Below are 12202 nucleotides of genomic sequence, written 5' to 3'. Positions count from 1 at the left end.
GGCGGGCGGGTGGCGTCAGGGCGGCGGCAGACAGGCGGGAGGTCGCGGGCGGGCGGGCGGGAAAGGAAATGAAGTGGCGGTTGGGCGTTCGCAGGCGGCGGCTGGTTTTGGACTAGATGCATCTCGTGATGTATATTTGCATCACGAGGTGTTGTATTTTACATCACGAGGAGGTCGCGGTCCAATTTTTTTTACATATGAACCATCTGTTGACGCTGCGTTTTTGGTCTCAGACGGTCCAAAAATTAGTTATTTTTACATTTAGACCATATATTGGAGATGCTCTTACGGTGTGATTATACCAGAGATTATCGATCATTGTAATACTTTTGATACTTGTTCCGTGAGTTATGAGTATATGAGCTCGAATATCGAGGCTCATAATTTAGCGAAGCACACTCGCTTACTTGGGGTTGACCGTCATGTTTGGTTAGGCACACCAGATGATCTTACTTTTGTCCCTGTAAATATTATGACGAGTTAAAAGCTTCACGAGATTATCTTAAAAAATATTGCAACTTAAGCCGACACGGGTTCGGGAAAATTCACACCAAGTAAAAGGTATACGCCTGCTCACGCGAACACACGCGCACCGCCAGCACATGCGTGCGCTCACGTAATAACACATACATAAAGACCATAGTTATGAACCTTCAAGACTAAGAAAGTCATGGCACGGCCGTTGTCAATGAGAATGCCTCCATCTGCCATAGGCCTTGTTCGGTTAATCCTTCTCTCAAGGGTATTGAAGAGGATTGGAGAGGATTTTGGTTTGTAGGGTATTTAATCCATCTCAATCCCTGCCAATCCCCTTCAAATCCATCTCAAACCGAACAAAGCCTTAGTGAGAAATACATGACGTTAAACCTAGAGTTTGATCCCTCGCGAGTCCGGGGTACAACTTTCTTTCTAACCAGCCGACAATAAGTTGGTTAATGTATATACTAGCTTGCAAAAACGCTTTACATTATGGGACGGAGGAGTAGAAGTAAGTCAGTATTGGTAATTTCCAACTTCTGACATGGAGTGGAGACAAGATGATAGAAATAAGAGAGTTTTCAATGGGAAGATTCTATTATTATTCAGTAGCATACATAGATAATACAGAAGGCAGTACTCTATGAAGAAAATCCTGCAACATATATAGCATTAGCAACACCTCCTAGGTCCTCGCAGCTAACAAATTAGGTTGGAAGAGAGCAAAAATATTAATTCCTAGCGCACCAAGGACCATATATATACTATACTAGCCACCAGCTGCCGCCTTCCTAGCTTTCTTGTCATCGATGAAGTGTTGCATGAGATAGGAAACGAACCCCCAGGCAGCGATGAGCATGGATATGATCTTTATCCCATCCATGGTGTCGTGGAAAATGAGCACGGCGAAGAGGGGCACGATGGGCAGCGACACGATGCTGATGACGTTGGAGAAGAGGGAGGAGACCTCGAAGACGAGCCCCACCACCCCGACGGAGGTGATCTGCCAGGACACGGCCGTCCACACCAGCGTCATGAAGTAGGAGAACTGGCCGGAGCGGAAGGTGTCCATCTCCTCCGTCATCATCCTCCACTCGCCGCTGGCGAAGAGGCCGACCATGGAGGCGATGGTGGCGACGAGCGCTGTGTATATCTGCATGTTGAGCACGGTCGTGTAGGTGTGCTTCTTGATCATGTTCTCGAAGGTGAGCTGCATGAGGGAGAGGATGAGCGAGTAGGTGCCCGACGCCCCCAGCGTCAGCAGGAAGCCCATGAGGTACTTGCCCCGAGGCATGCCGCTCATGTCCTCCGTCTCGTGGTGGTTCACCCCGAGGAGCGCGTCCGACAGCGTCAGCAGGATCACAGCGTTGAAGATCAGGCCGGTGAGCTTCTGCGAGTTGAGCACGTAGGAGAAGACGACGTTGAAGGCCAGCTGGCTGGCGCAGATGAGCGAGTAGGTGGAGACCGGGAGGTACTTGAGGCCGCTGGCGTACATCATGTCCTCGGCGGCTATGATGAGCCCCAGGACGACATAGATCACCGCGACCTTGGCGACCGGGGCGTCGCCGTTGGCGCCGCCGCCGCCGGACGACTTGGGGAAACACAAGAGGGCGAGGAACAATATGGGGAAGCCAGCGGTCTGCATGAACGTTGATATCCACTTGCTGCTGCCGCCCTGGTGGTAGTAGTACCTCCCCAGCAGCGTCGTGGACGTCTGGCCGGCGACGACGAAGAAGACGTCCACCGACACCATCATCCACCACCGCCAGTTCTTGGCGCCGGAGTTCTTGGATGGTGCCCCCGGCTCGGCTTTGGGTGGCCCTGTGGTTTACAGCGAGAACTGTAAAATTCAGTGACGTCAATGACAGAATCACTATGAGTTTGATAAGTAAAATTGTTTCCTTTCATTCCCTCATGTTCACATTTCACCCTTGGAAGAAGAACACTGTAAATCAATTTAAGCCCGCGTTCGCGCCATTGGACCGTGGGCTTAGCGAAGGCAACGAACAGCCCAACGTACGGCCGGACGAATTGAACAGAAGTAAACCGTCCAAAACGGATGAAAATTCGACAAGCAGAGAGTGATGGCAATCTGACCTGCAGGGATCTGTATCTAGACCTCGGCGTTGCTCGTGCTGCCCGCATTGTTGTCGGTGCTGGCGTCGGCCATCTCATCCGATCGAGATCCCAGTCAGGAGAAGGGGGAGGAGGAGGAGGAGGAGGAGGAGGAGAGGGGAGGCGATTGCAGATCGAGAGGACGAAGAGGTTTAGCGGTGGAGAGGAACAAGAGGGACATGCGGAGGTGGAATGGAGTGGAGATGGGTGGGAAGAACAAGAGCCCGAGTCCGCCCTTTAATTTCTCTGCCGCTTTCCTCATCTCGCTGTTGCCCTCTCACTGTGCAGCATGCAGAGATCGATCGATGCAGACGCAGAGTTTTACGGGTCAATGCAAGAGCTGTCCGTCTTCATGCATGTATTGCTGCAGAGGGCAGCAGGTATGTGTACTTCCGTCGTCACGTTTGACAGGCCACCGCCAGGGAAAACCGAGCTAGCCATTGTGGACAGTGACTGCGCAGTTCCTCTATGCTGCGCAGTTGGAAACTATATTTCCTTGATTGATTGCAACTGGCACAGAGTACAGGGCTTAAGAAGGGAAGGTGGAGCACCGGTCGCCCTACAATGTAGGCACGCAGGCCATGGTGAGGTGCGATCCTACAATCCCGAAGTGAATACAACAGAGGCAACGTTACAATATACAAAATGATATACACAGATTCTAACACCCTCCCTCAGTCGGAACACCGTTGGGAAGAATGTTCAGGCTGTAGCGAAAAACTCTGAAGACTGGAGACGGCAACCCCTTAGTGAAAATGTCGGCATACTGAGAGCTTGGGGGTACGTGAAGGACGCGAGCTTCGCCGAGAGCCACCCGGTCATGAACGAAGTGCAAGTCAATCTCAATATGCTTAGTGCGCTGATGTTGGGCCGGGTTGCTCGCAAGATACGATGCGTTGACATTGTCACAATACATGATAGTAGCACGAGTCGTAGGAAGCTTGAGTTCATGGAGAAGTTGACGCAACCAGCAAGACTCAGCCACATAGTTAGCAATGCCTCTGTACTTAGCTTCTGCACTCGAACACGAGATGGTTGGCTGCCTCTTCGATGACCAAGAAATAAGGTTGTCATCGAGAAAAATACAGAATCCTGAAGTGGACTTGCGTGTATCCGGGCATCCTGCCCAATCCACGTCGGTGTAGGCAAGTAGATCCATGGAGGGGGAGTTGTGGAGCTACAAGCCGTAATGAGATGTGCCTTTGAGGTACCGTAAGAGCCGTTTGACAAGTTGCATGTGTGTGTCCTGAGGTGCATGCATGAAGAGGCAGACTTGTTGTACAGTGTAGGCAATATCCGGGCGTGTAAGCATGAGGTATTGGAGAGCGCCAGCCAAGCGTCTGCGGTAATGAGTAGGGTTGGAAAGAAGGGCGCCAGTGTGGGAGGACAGCTTGGAGCTAATGTCAATGGGGGTGGAGACCGGCTTGCAGTTGAGCATCTTGGCGCGCTCGAGGATCTCAAGGGTGTACTGTTGTTGGCACAAGAAGAGGCCAGAGGAGTTGGCGGTGGCATTAATGCCCAAGAAGTGGTGGAGAGCACCTAAGTCAGTCATGGAGAACTCGGACTTGAGGGAGTTGATGATATATGTGAGGGTGGAGGAGGAGCTAGCTGTGAGAATGATATCATCAACGTAAACGAGCAAGTAGGCAATAGAGGTACCATGTTGCAAGATGAAGAGTGAGGAGTCACTCTTAGAAGCCCGAAACCCCAAGGAGAGGAGAAACGCCTGGAAACGGAGAAACCAAGTCCGTGGTGCTTGCTTGAGCCCATAGAGAGACTTGCGAAGAAGACAAACATGATCCGGTTTGGAGCTGTCCACGAACCCTCATGGCTGGCTGCAATACACTGTTTCACTGAGATCGCCATGAAGGAATGCATTTTTGACATCAAGCTGGTGGATAGGCCATGAGCGAGAAGTGGCAATGCTGAGAACCACACGAATAGTTGCTGGCTTGACCACGAGACTGAATGTTTCACCATAATCCACGCCCTCTTATTGAGTGAAACCACGTACAACCATCCAGCTTTGTAGCGAGCGAGAGAGCCATCTGTGTTGAATTTGTGCCGGAAAATCCATTTGCGCGTGACAATGTTAACACTTTCAGGTTTAGGCACCAACGACCAAGTGAAGTTGTTCATTAAAGTAGGATATTCATCGAGCATTGCTTGGTGCCAATGGGGATCTTTGAGGGCGAACTTGTAGGTTGGTGGGATGGGGGAAATAGTGGAAGAGGTGGCATCAGCAAGGAACAATCGCTTGGGCATGAGGTAGCCAGTTTTGGCACATGTGGACATTTTGTGTGCATTGTGGGGTGGCTGAACCGAAATGGCGTTAGGAGGGAGACGTGGCGCATGGGGAGTGGAGGGTGCGGAAGAGGAGGAGGATCCAGTGGGGACAGGGGCAGGCGAAGTGGAGGGTCCGACTGTAGTGGGCGTTGGATCCGAGGCAAATTCGTTGGCAAGTTGGGTGGTGGGAGCGGACCGCGAGGAGGATCTGGGGGTGGTTGGGAGGACCAACGTGCTTAGCGAGGGGAGCGGCAATGGGTGCGGGGCGAACCAGAGGCAGGCGAGCACGTGGCAGTGCGGGGTGTGTGCGGTGTTGCGGGTGTGGGTGGCCGGCCAGGAGATGGTGGGGAGTGGGGCCCATCCAAGGTAGGTGGGGCAGGGCATTGATACCTATTGATGGGCATCTCCATAGCCCGTTAATACGCCTAGTTGATTTGAGACTATCTTCTCCTTTTTGTCTTCTCCACAACCACCATTCTATTCCACCTTTAGTGCTATATCCATGGCTCACGTTCATGTATTGCGTGAAGATTAAAAAAGTTTGTGAAAATCAAAAGTATGAAACAATTGCTTGGTTTGTCATCGGGGTTGTGCATGATTAAATACTTTGTGTGATGAAGATAGAGCATAGCCAGACTATATGATTTTGTACGGATAGCTTTCTTTAACCATGTTATTTTGAGAAGACATGATTGCTTTGTTAGTATGCTTGAAGTATTATTATTTTTATGTCAATATTAAACTTTTGTTTTGAATCTTATGGATCTGGATATTCTTGCCACAATAGAGAAGATTACACTGATGAATATATTAGGTAGCATTCTACATCAAAAATTTCATTTTTATCATTTACCTACTCGAGACGAGCAGGAGTTAAGTTTGGGGATGCTCTGTTTTGAGGAAATATTCTTTTGTGGTGTTCCTCTCCGCTCTGCTGCTCCCCTTTCCACACGCTGAACTCCCCTTCCTTCCTTCATTGACTTAGATCTCGAGACCTGCTCCTGCCGGATCTGATGATGGAGCTGGCGGGAGACTCTTCCCTGGAGGCCGCGATTGCATGGCTGGTGCAGACCATCTGAGGGAGTCCTGGATTAGGGGGTGTCCGGATAGCCGGACTATACCTTCGGCTGGACTCCTGGACTATGAAGATATAAGATTGAAGACTTCGTCTCGTGTCCGGAAGGGACTTTCCTTGGCGTGGAAGGCAAGCTTGGCGATACGGATATGTAGATCTCCTACCATTGTAACCGACTCTGTGTAACCCTAGCCCTCTCCGGTGTCTATATAAACCTGAGGGTTTTAGTCCGTAGGACGAACAACAATCATACCATAGGCTAGCTTCTAGGGTTTAGCCTCCTTGATCTCGTGGTAGATCTACTCTTGTACTACCCATATCATCAATATCAATCAAGCAGGACGTCGGGTTTTACCTCCATCAAGAGGGCCCAAACCTGGGTAAAACATTGTGTCCCCTGCCTCCTGTTACCATCCGGCCTAGACGCATAGTTCGGGACCCCCTACCCGAGATCCACCGGTTTTGACACCGACATTGGTGCTTTCATTGAGAGTTCCTCTGTGTCGTCGCCATCAGGAAGGATGCCTTATCCCGTCTTTAAAGACGGCACCGTTGTTAAGGGAGCTATGGTTGTCGGCCAAACTCTCCGGCTAGGTGGTTCCTTATGACCGCCTGTTCGGCTGCTGTGCCGACGATGACCTCTCAGGTCATCGAAAGCAATCTTCACGTCAGCTCGAAATTCGCCGAGCAGCTAGATCCAATGGAGCTCTCTTCCCTAAACGAGCTCTTGGATCGCATCGCCGCCCTGGGAGTCGCTACGGATTTTGACCAGATTGGGCCTAAACCCGATCTGAAAGAGATTAACTCTCCCCAGGTCACCCATCACGTTGCCGTGGTAGAGGGACAGTGCGGCGACCCTTCATCTATCTTAAGGACTAGCTATGTCCGGATTCCCGATCCCTCCAAGACAGATACCCGCAGAGGGGAGGACATCACTCAAGACCTGAACTTAAAGTCAGGCGACGGGCTAGATTCATTGGACAGCATCCAAGAATCCAAACTTCCGAGTTCGGAAACTCCTTGGCCCCTGGGTCTCAGATTGGGTGAGGTTTCGGATTTGATTCCACCCACCCACCCGTACATAAGCGATCTATCCCAAATTAGGCAAGAGCCCAAAAAAACAGTACATCATTACTGGGCCAGATTCCTCCTAGTTATGAACAGGATAAAGGACTGCCGCGAGGAAGACGCAATTTCATTCTTTTGCAATAATTGCACGGACAAGGGAATCCTCAACGCCATAAGTCTCCATGATATTACACGCTTCGCTGACTTGGCGTCCATAGTACGAAAGTACTGTGCGATGGAAAGCGCCTGGAAAACCTAAATAAAATTTTGGGACAATCCGGCCCTGAATACAAACCCAGTCCGAAATAAAAGGGTGCATCATCGCCAGACACCCGGGTTCAATACCAAAAAGCAAAAGCCCTCTACAGGGCACGGAACCGTATTGGAAGGATGGCTTAATGGACCCTGTAAAATTCACAGTGCAGAGGGCGCCACACCAACTTACAACCTTAGAGCATGTTGGATACTCCGGCAGGTGGCAAAAATTGGCGAAGATCTTCTAATTCCAGAAGCCACAGAAATCCACCCCAGAGAAACCAGTACGGTATTAACAGTCTTCGAGACTTCCGCATCAAATAATATGCGAAAAAGAACACTCCGCAGCCTTGCCGAAGTCTACCAAGTAGCAACAATAAACCCATGGAGTGACACGGCTATTACTTTTAACGCTAGTGATGAACCTAAATTCCGAACAGCCCGAGCACCAGCCGCATTGGTCCTTAGTCCAATAGTGGACGACTTTCGTCTTACCAAGGTACTCATGGATGGCGGCAGCGGATTGAACCTCATTTATGAGGAAACCCTTCAAAAAATGGAAATAGACTGGAACCGCATTGAGCGAAGCAGCACAACCTTTAGAGGAATAATCCCCAGTCGGGAAGTGCGTTGTACAGGAAAAATCACACTAGATGTGGTGTTCGGCATGCGGGATAATTACAGGTCCGAAGAGGTCACGTTCCAGGTGGCCCCGTTCAGTAGCGGACATCACGCTCTGTTAGGGCAGGAAGCATTTACAATCTTCCAAGCAATACCCCATTACGGGTACATGAAGCTCAAGATGCCCGGGCCTAACGGAATCATCACTCTCGCTAGTGATCCGGACATAGCACTCCGCGCTGAAAACAAGACAGCCGCACTGGCCCTCGAGGCGCTATCCGAAGCCCTAGCGGCTGAGGAACTGACTGCGCTGCGCTCCACGGTGAATAGGGACGATGTGATACTCGATAAAAGATCCAAGTCCACCTCCTTTAAACCGGCGGACGAAATAGTCAAATTCCAGGTCCATCCAACGGACCCCAATAAAACAGCTTCCATCAGGGCACAGTTAAACCCTGATATAGACGCCGCACTGCGAGAGTTCCTATGAGAGAACTGGGACATTTTCGCCTGGCACCCTTCAGACATGCCAGGAATCCCACGCAGTCTAGTCGAACATAGCTTAAATATCCTAAAAGGATTCAAGCCAGTCAAACAGGCTCTTTGGCGTTTTTCCGAACCTAAGAGACATGCCATGGGAGAGGAACTAGCCAAGCTATTGGAGGCCGGATTCATCAAAGATATAAAACACCCAGACTGGCTAGCAAACCTGGTGATGGTACCAAAGAAGGACAAATCCTGACGCCTGTGCGTCGATTTTAAAGACCTTAACAAGGCTTGCCCAAAGGATCCCTTCCCTCTCCCCCGCATCGATCAAATTATCGACGCTACCGCAGGACACAATTCGTTGTGTTTCCTCGACGCATACTCCGGCTACCATCAAATAAAGATGGCAGAGTCAGACCAAGCCGCAACGACATTCATCACACCATACGGCCCATTCCGCTTCAACACAATGCCCTTGGGGCTCAAAAACGCCGGCGCAACATATCAGCGCATGATTCAGACATGTCTGGCAAACCAGATCGGCAAAATAGTGGAGGCATACGTTGATGATGTGGTCATTAAAACAAGACATGTCGAATCTCTAGTAGACGACTTGAGGCTAACATTCGATAACCTCCGAACATACGACATCAAGCTCAACCCGGAAAAATGCGTTTTCGGCGTTCCAGCCGGAAAGCTCTTGGGCTTCATTGTATCCGGTAGAGGAATTGAAGCAAATCCAACCAAGATCCGAGCTCTGTCACAATTGGATATCCCGAAGGACCTCAAACAAATACAAAAATTAACCAGATGCGTAGTGGCTCTAAGTCGCTTTATCTCCCGCTTAGGAGAAAAGGCCCTACCCCTTTACCGCCTCCTTCGGCGCACCGAACACTTCAAGTGGACGGATGCAGCCACGGCCGGACTCGACGAAATAAAAGCCATCTTGGCAACAAACCTAGTCCTGGCCGCGCCAAACATTGGCGAACCAATGCTATTATACATTGCAGCAACCCATCAGGTCGTAAGCGCAGTGCTCGTCGTCGAACGAGAAACGGACGGACACAAATTCCCCCTTCAAAAGCCGGTCTACTATGAGTCCACTGTCCTTACTCCGTGACTTTACGGTACCCGCATTATCAAAAGATTGCGTACGCGGTATTTATGGCATCCCGGAAGCTGTGACACTACTTTCAAGAGTGTTCAATAACAGTAGCCTCGGAAAGTGCCACTTAACGATATTATAAACAACCGCGATGCGACGGGCCGGATTGCAAAATGGGCCATTGAGCTCCTCCCGTTCGACATAACTTACAAGCCACGGCGAGCTATCAAGTCGCAAGTTTTGGCCGAGTTCGTCGCAGAATGGACGGAGGCCGAACACCCTAAAGAGTACGGCACAAATTCAAACTGGGTCATGCACTTCGACGGCTCCAAAATGTTGGCCGGTCTAGGGGCTGGCGTCGTTTTGACGCCCCCACAGGAGACACAGTTCAATACATACTCCAGATAATGTACACAGACTCCAGCAATGCAGCCGAATATGAGGCCCTTTTACATGGTCTCCGGATGGCAGTATCCATGGGCATTCAACGCCTAGAGGTGCGCGGGGACTCGAACCTCGCAATATCCCAAATAAATGGAGACTTTGATGCCAAGAATCCAAAAATGGTAGCTTATCGCAACGCCGTCCTAAAAATGTCAGCTCGGTTCGAAGGGCTCGAATTTCACCATATAGCCCGGGAAAATAATCAGGCGGCAGATGTCCTGGCACGCGTCGGTGCAAAACGCGATGTAGTCCCACCCCAACATCTTCTTGGAAAGGCTGTTCAAGCCATCCATAGTATGGGAAGGGGAACCCGGCAATAACAGCCCGGACCCAACCACACTGCCCGACACCGAACACTCTGACATAATTGGAGGCTCTGCCAATGAAATAACACCTTTAGCCCACGTAATAATGGCCGTCATCGCCCCGTGGGCAGAACCATTCCTCGCCTACTTTACTAGGCAGGAACTCCCCGAGGACCAAAATGAGGCACGCTGCATAGTGCGGCGATCTAAAGCCTATAAAGTCCATGAGGGAGAGCTTTATAAGAAAAGCACTACCGGAGTCCTTCAAAGGTGCATCTCCGAAGAGGAAGGGCGGAACCTCGTGGCTGAAATTCATGCGGGACTCGGCGGTCATCACGCTGCAGCTCGGTCCCTTGTAAGCAAGGCCTTCCATACAGGCTTTTATTGGGCGACGGCCCGGGCAGACGCCCGGGACTTAGTCCAACGATGCGTCGGTTGCCAGCTTTTTGCAAACCAAAGCCATATGCCACCTACCGCCCTCCAAACTATCCCCATCACTTGGCCCTTCCTGGTCTGGGGACTTCACATGGTTGGACCCCTTAAAGGCGGAACCCACAAGAAAAAATACTTACTGGTCATGGTGGATAAGTTCACCAAATGGATAGAAGCCAAGCCTGTTAAGACGGTTGAATCCGGACCGGTGATAGACTTTATATCCGGGGTGGTACACCGTTAAGGCGCCCCCCACAGCATCATCACTGATAACGGCACGATCTTTACGGCCGACGAGGTAAAACTCTGGTGCAAAAACATGGGCATGAGCTCGATTATGCTTCCGTCTATCACCCACAAACTAACGGCCAGGTCGAACGTGCAAATGGTCTTATCATGAGCGGCATCAAACCCAGATTAGTGCGGTCCCTTAAGGAATCTAATACGCACTGGGTAGAGGAGCTCGACTCCGTACTTTGGGGGCTGCGGACCACACCGAATCGCACCACCGGATACACACCATTCTTCATGGTGTACGGCGCAGAGGCAGTTTTGCCCTGCGACATAATTCATGACTCACCTCGAGTGCGCATGTACGAAGCAAGAGAAGCCGAGCTCGATCGGCAGGACAGTTTGGACGCCTTGGAGGAAGAGCAGGACGTGGCAAAAGCCCGTTCCGCATTCTATCAACAGCAGGCTCGAAGATACCAAAGCAGAGAAGTACGTGCCAAAAATTACAGTGTTGGCGAATTAGTTCTATGCGTGACGGACAAGAAAAAGGACAAACTCAAGCCCAAGTGGGAAGGTCCCTTCATAATTGACCAAGTCCTCACTGGTGGAGCGTACCGCCTGCGAGATGCATCGGATAACCGACTCGAGCTGAACCCATGGAACGCAACCCGTCTCCGAAGATTCTATGCCTAGCGCCGGACTCTGTGTTCATCTCCTTCCTCTGTCCTTTTTTTATATACTTTCTGTCTTACATTTCTCTCCTTCTCCCCTCTCTCTCTCTCTCTTATAGCCTTTAAAGGCTCATAAAGTGATGCGCTATCCGCGCTCATTAAACTTGGGGGCTTCTTTAAATAGAAGCTTATTTATACGGGCTTCATGCCCAACACATGTGTCACACTTCCGCATGTACCTTTTATTCACCATTATATGCATCGATATGACTTAAGTTTTGGCCAAGCTGGGTTGCCTGGCTCCTGTGCTTACCCCTACATTCCCGATTGTTCGGCTAGGTGGTAAAGGGAGCACCTCTACGATTGTTACTGCCGGGTCAGCCGGATGTGTACCTCAGACTGGGTGAAGCCGAAAGCTAGCGTTCTTAAGGGAATATTCGGTCGGTGAACTAAAGATGATCTTTTTTTCCACTTATTTATCTATATGCCCCCAGATGTTTTTCCTGTGTCTCTTTTCGCAGAATGGACATGCACTTTAGGGCATGCCTCCCAGGGAAAGGAACCCCTAACGGAACTATTCTCCCTGGAAGATGTTTCTTACTAACCATGTAATATAACATAACTAGTTGGG

General features: G+C 50.4%; 1 pseudogene; it reads right to left on the bottom strand.

Moving 5' to 3' along the window:
• Positions 1 to 1246: 1246 nt before the first annotated feature.
• On the bottom strand, positions 1247 to 2647 carry LOC119351971 (annotated as a pseudogene).
• Between the last annotated feature and the right edge of the window lie 9555 nt (positions 2648 to 12202).

The sequence above is a fragment of the Triticum dicoccoides genome, chromosome 2A (assembly GCF_002162155.2).
Source record: "Triticum dicoccoides isolate Atlit2015 ecotype Zavitan chromosome 2A, WEW_v2.0, whole genome shotgun sequence".
Taxonomy (NCBI): Eukaryota; Viridiplantae; Streptophyta; class Magnoliopsida; order Poales; family Poaceae; genus Triticum; species Triticum dicoccoides.
Note: the sequence above shows the minus strand (reverse complement) of the source record. Positions and strands in the feature narration are given on the sequence as shown.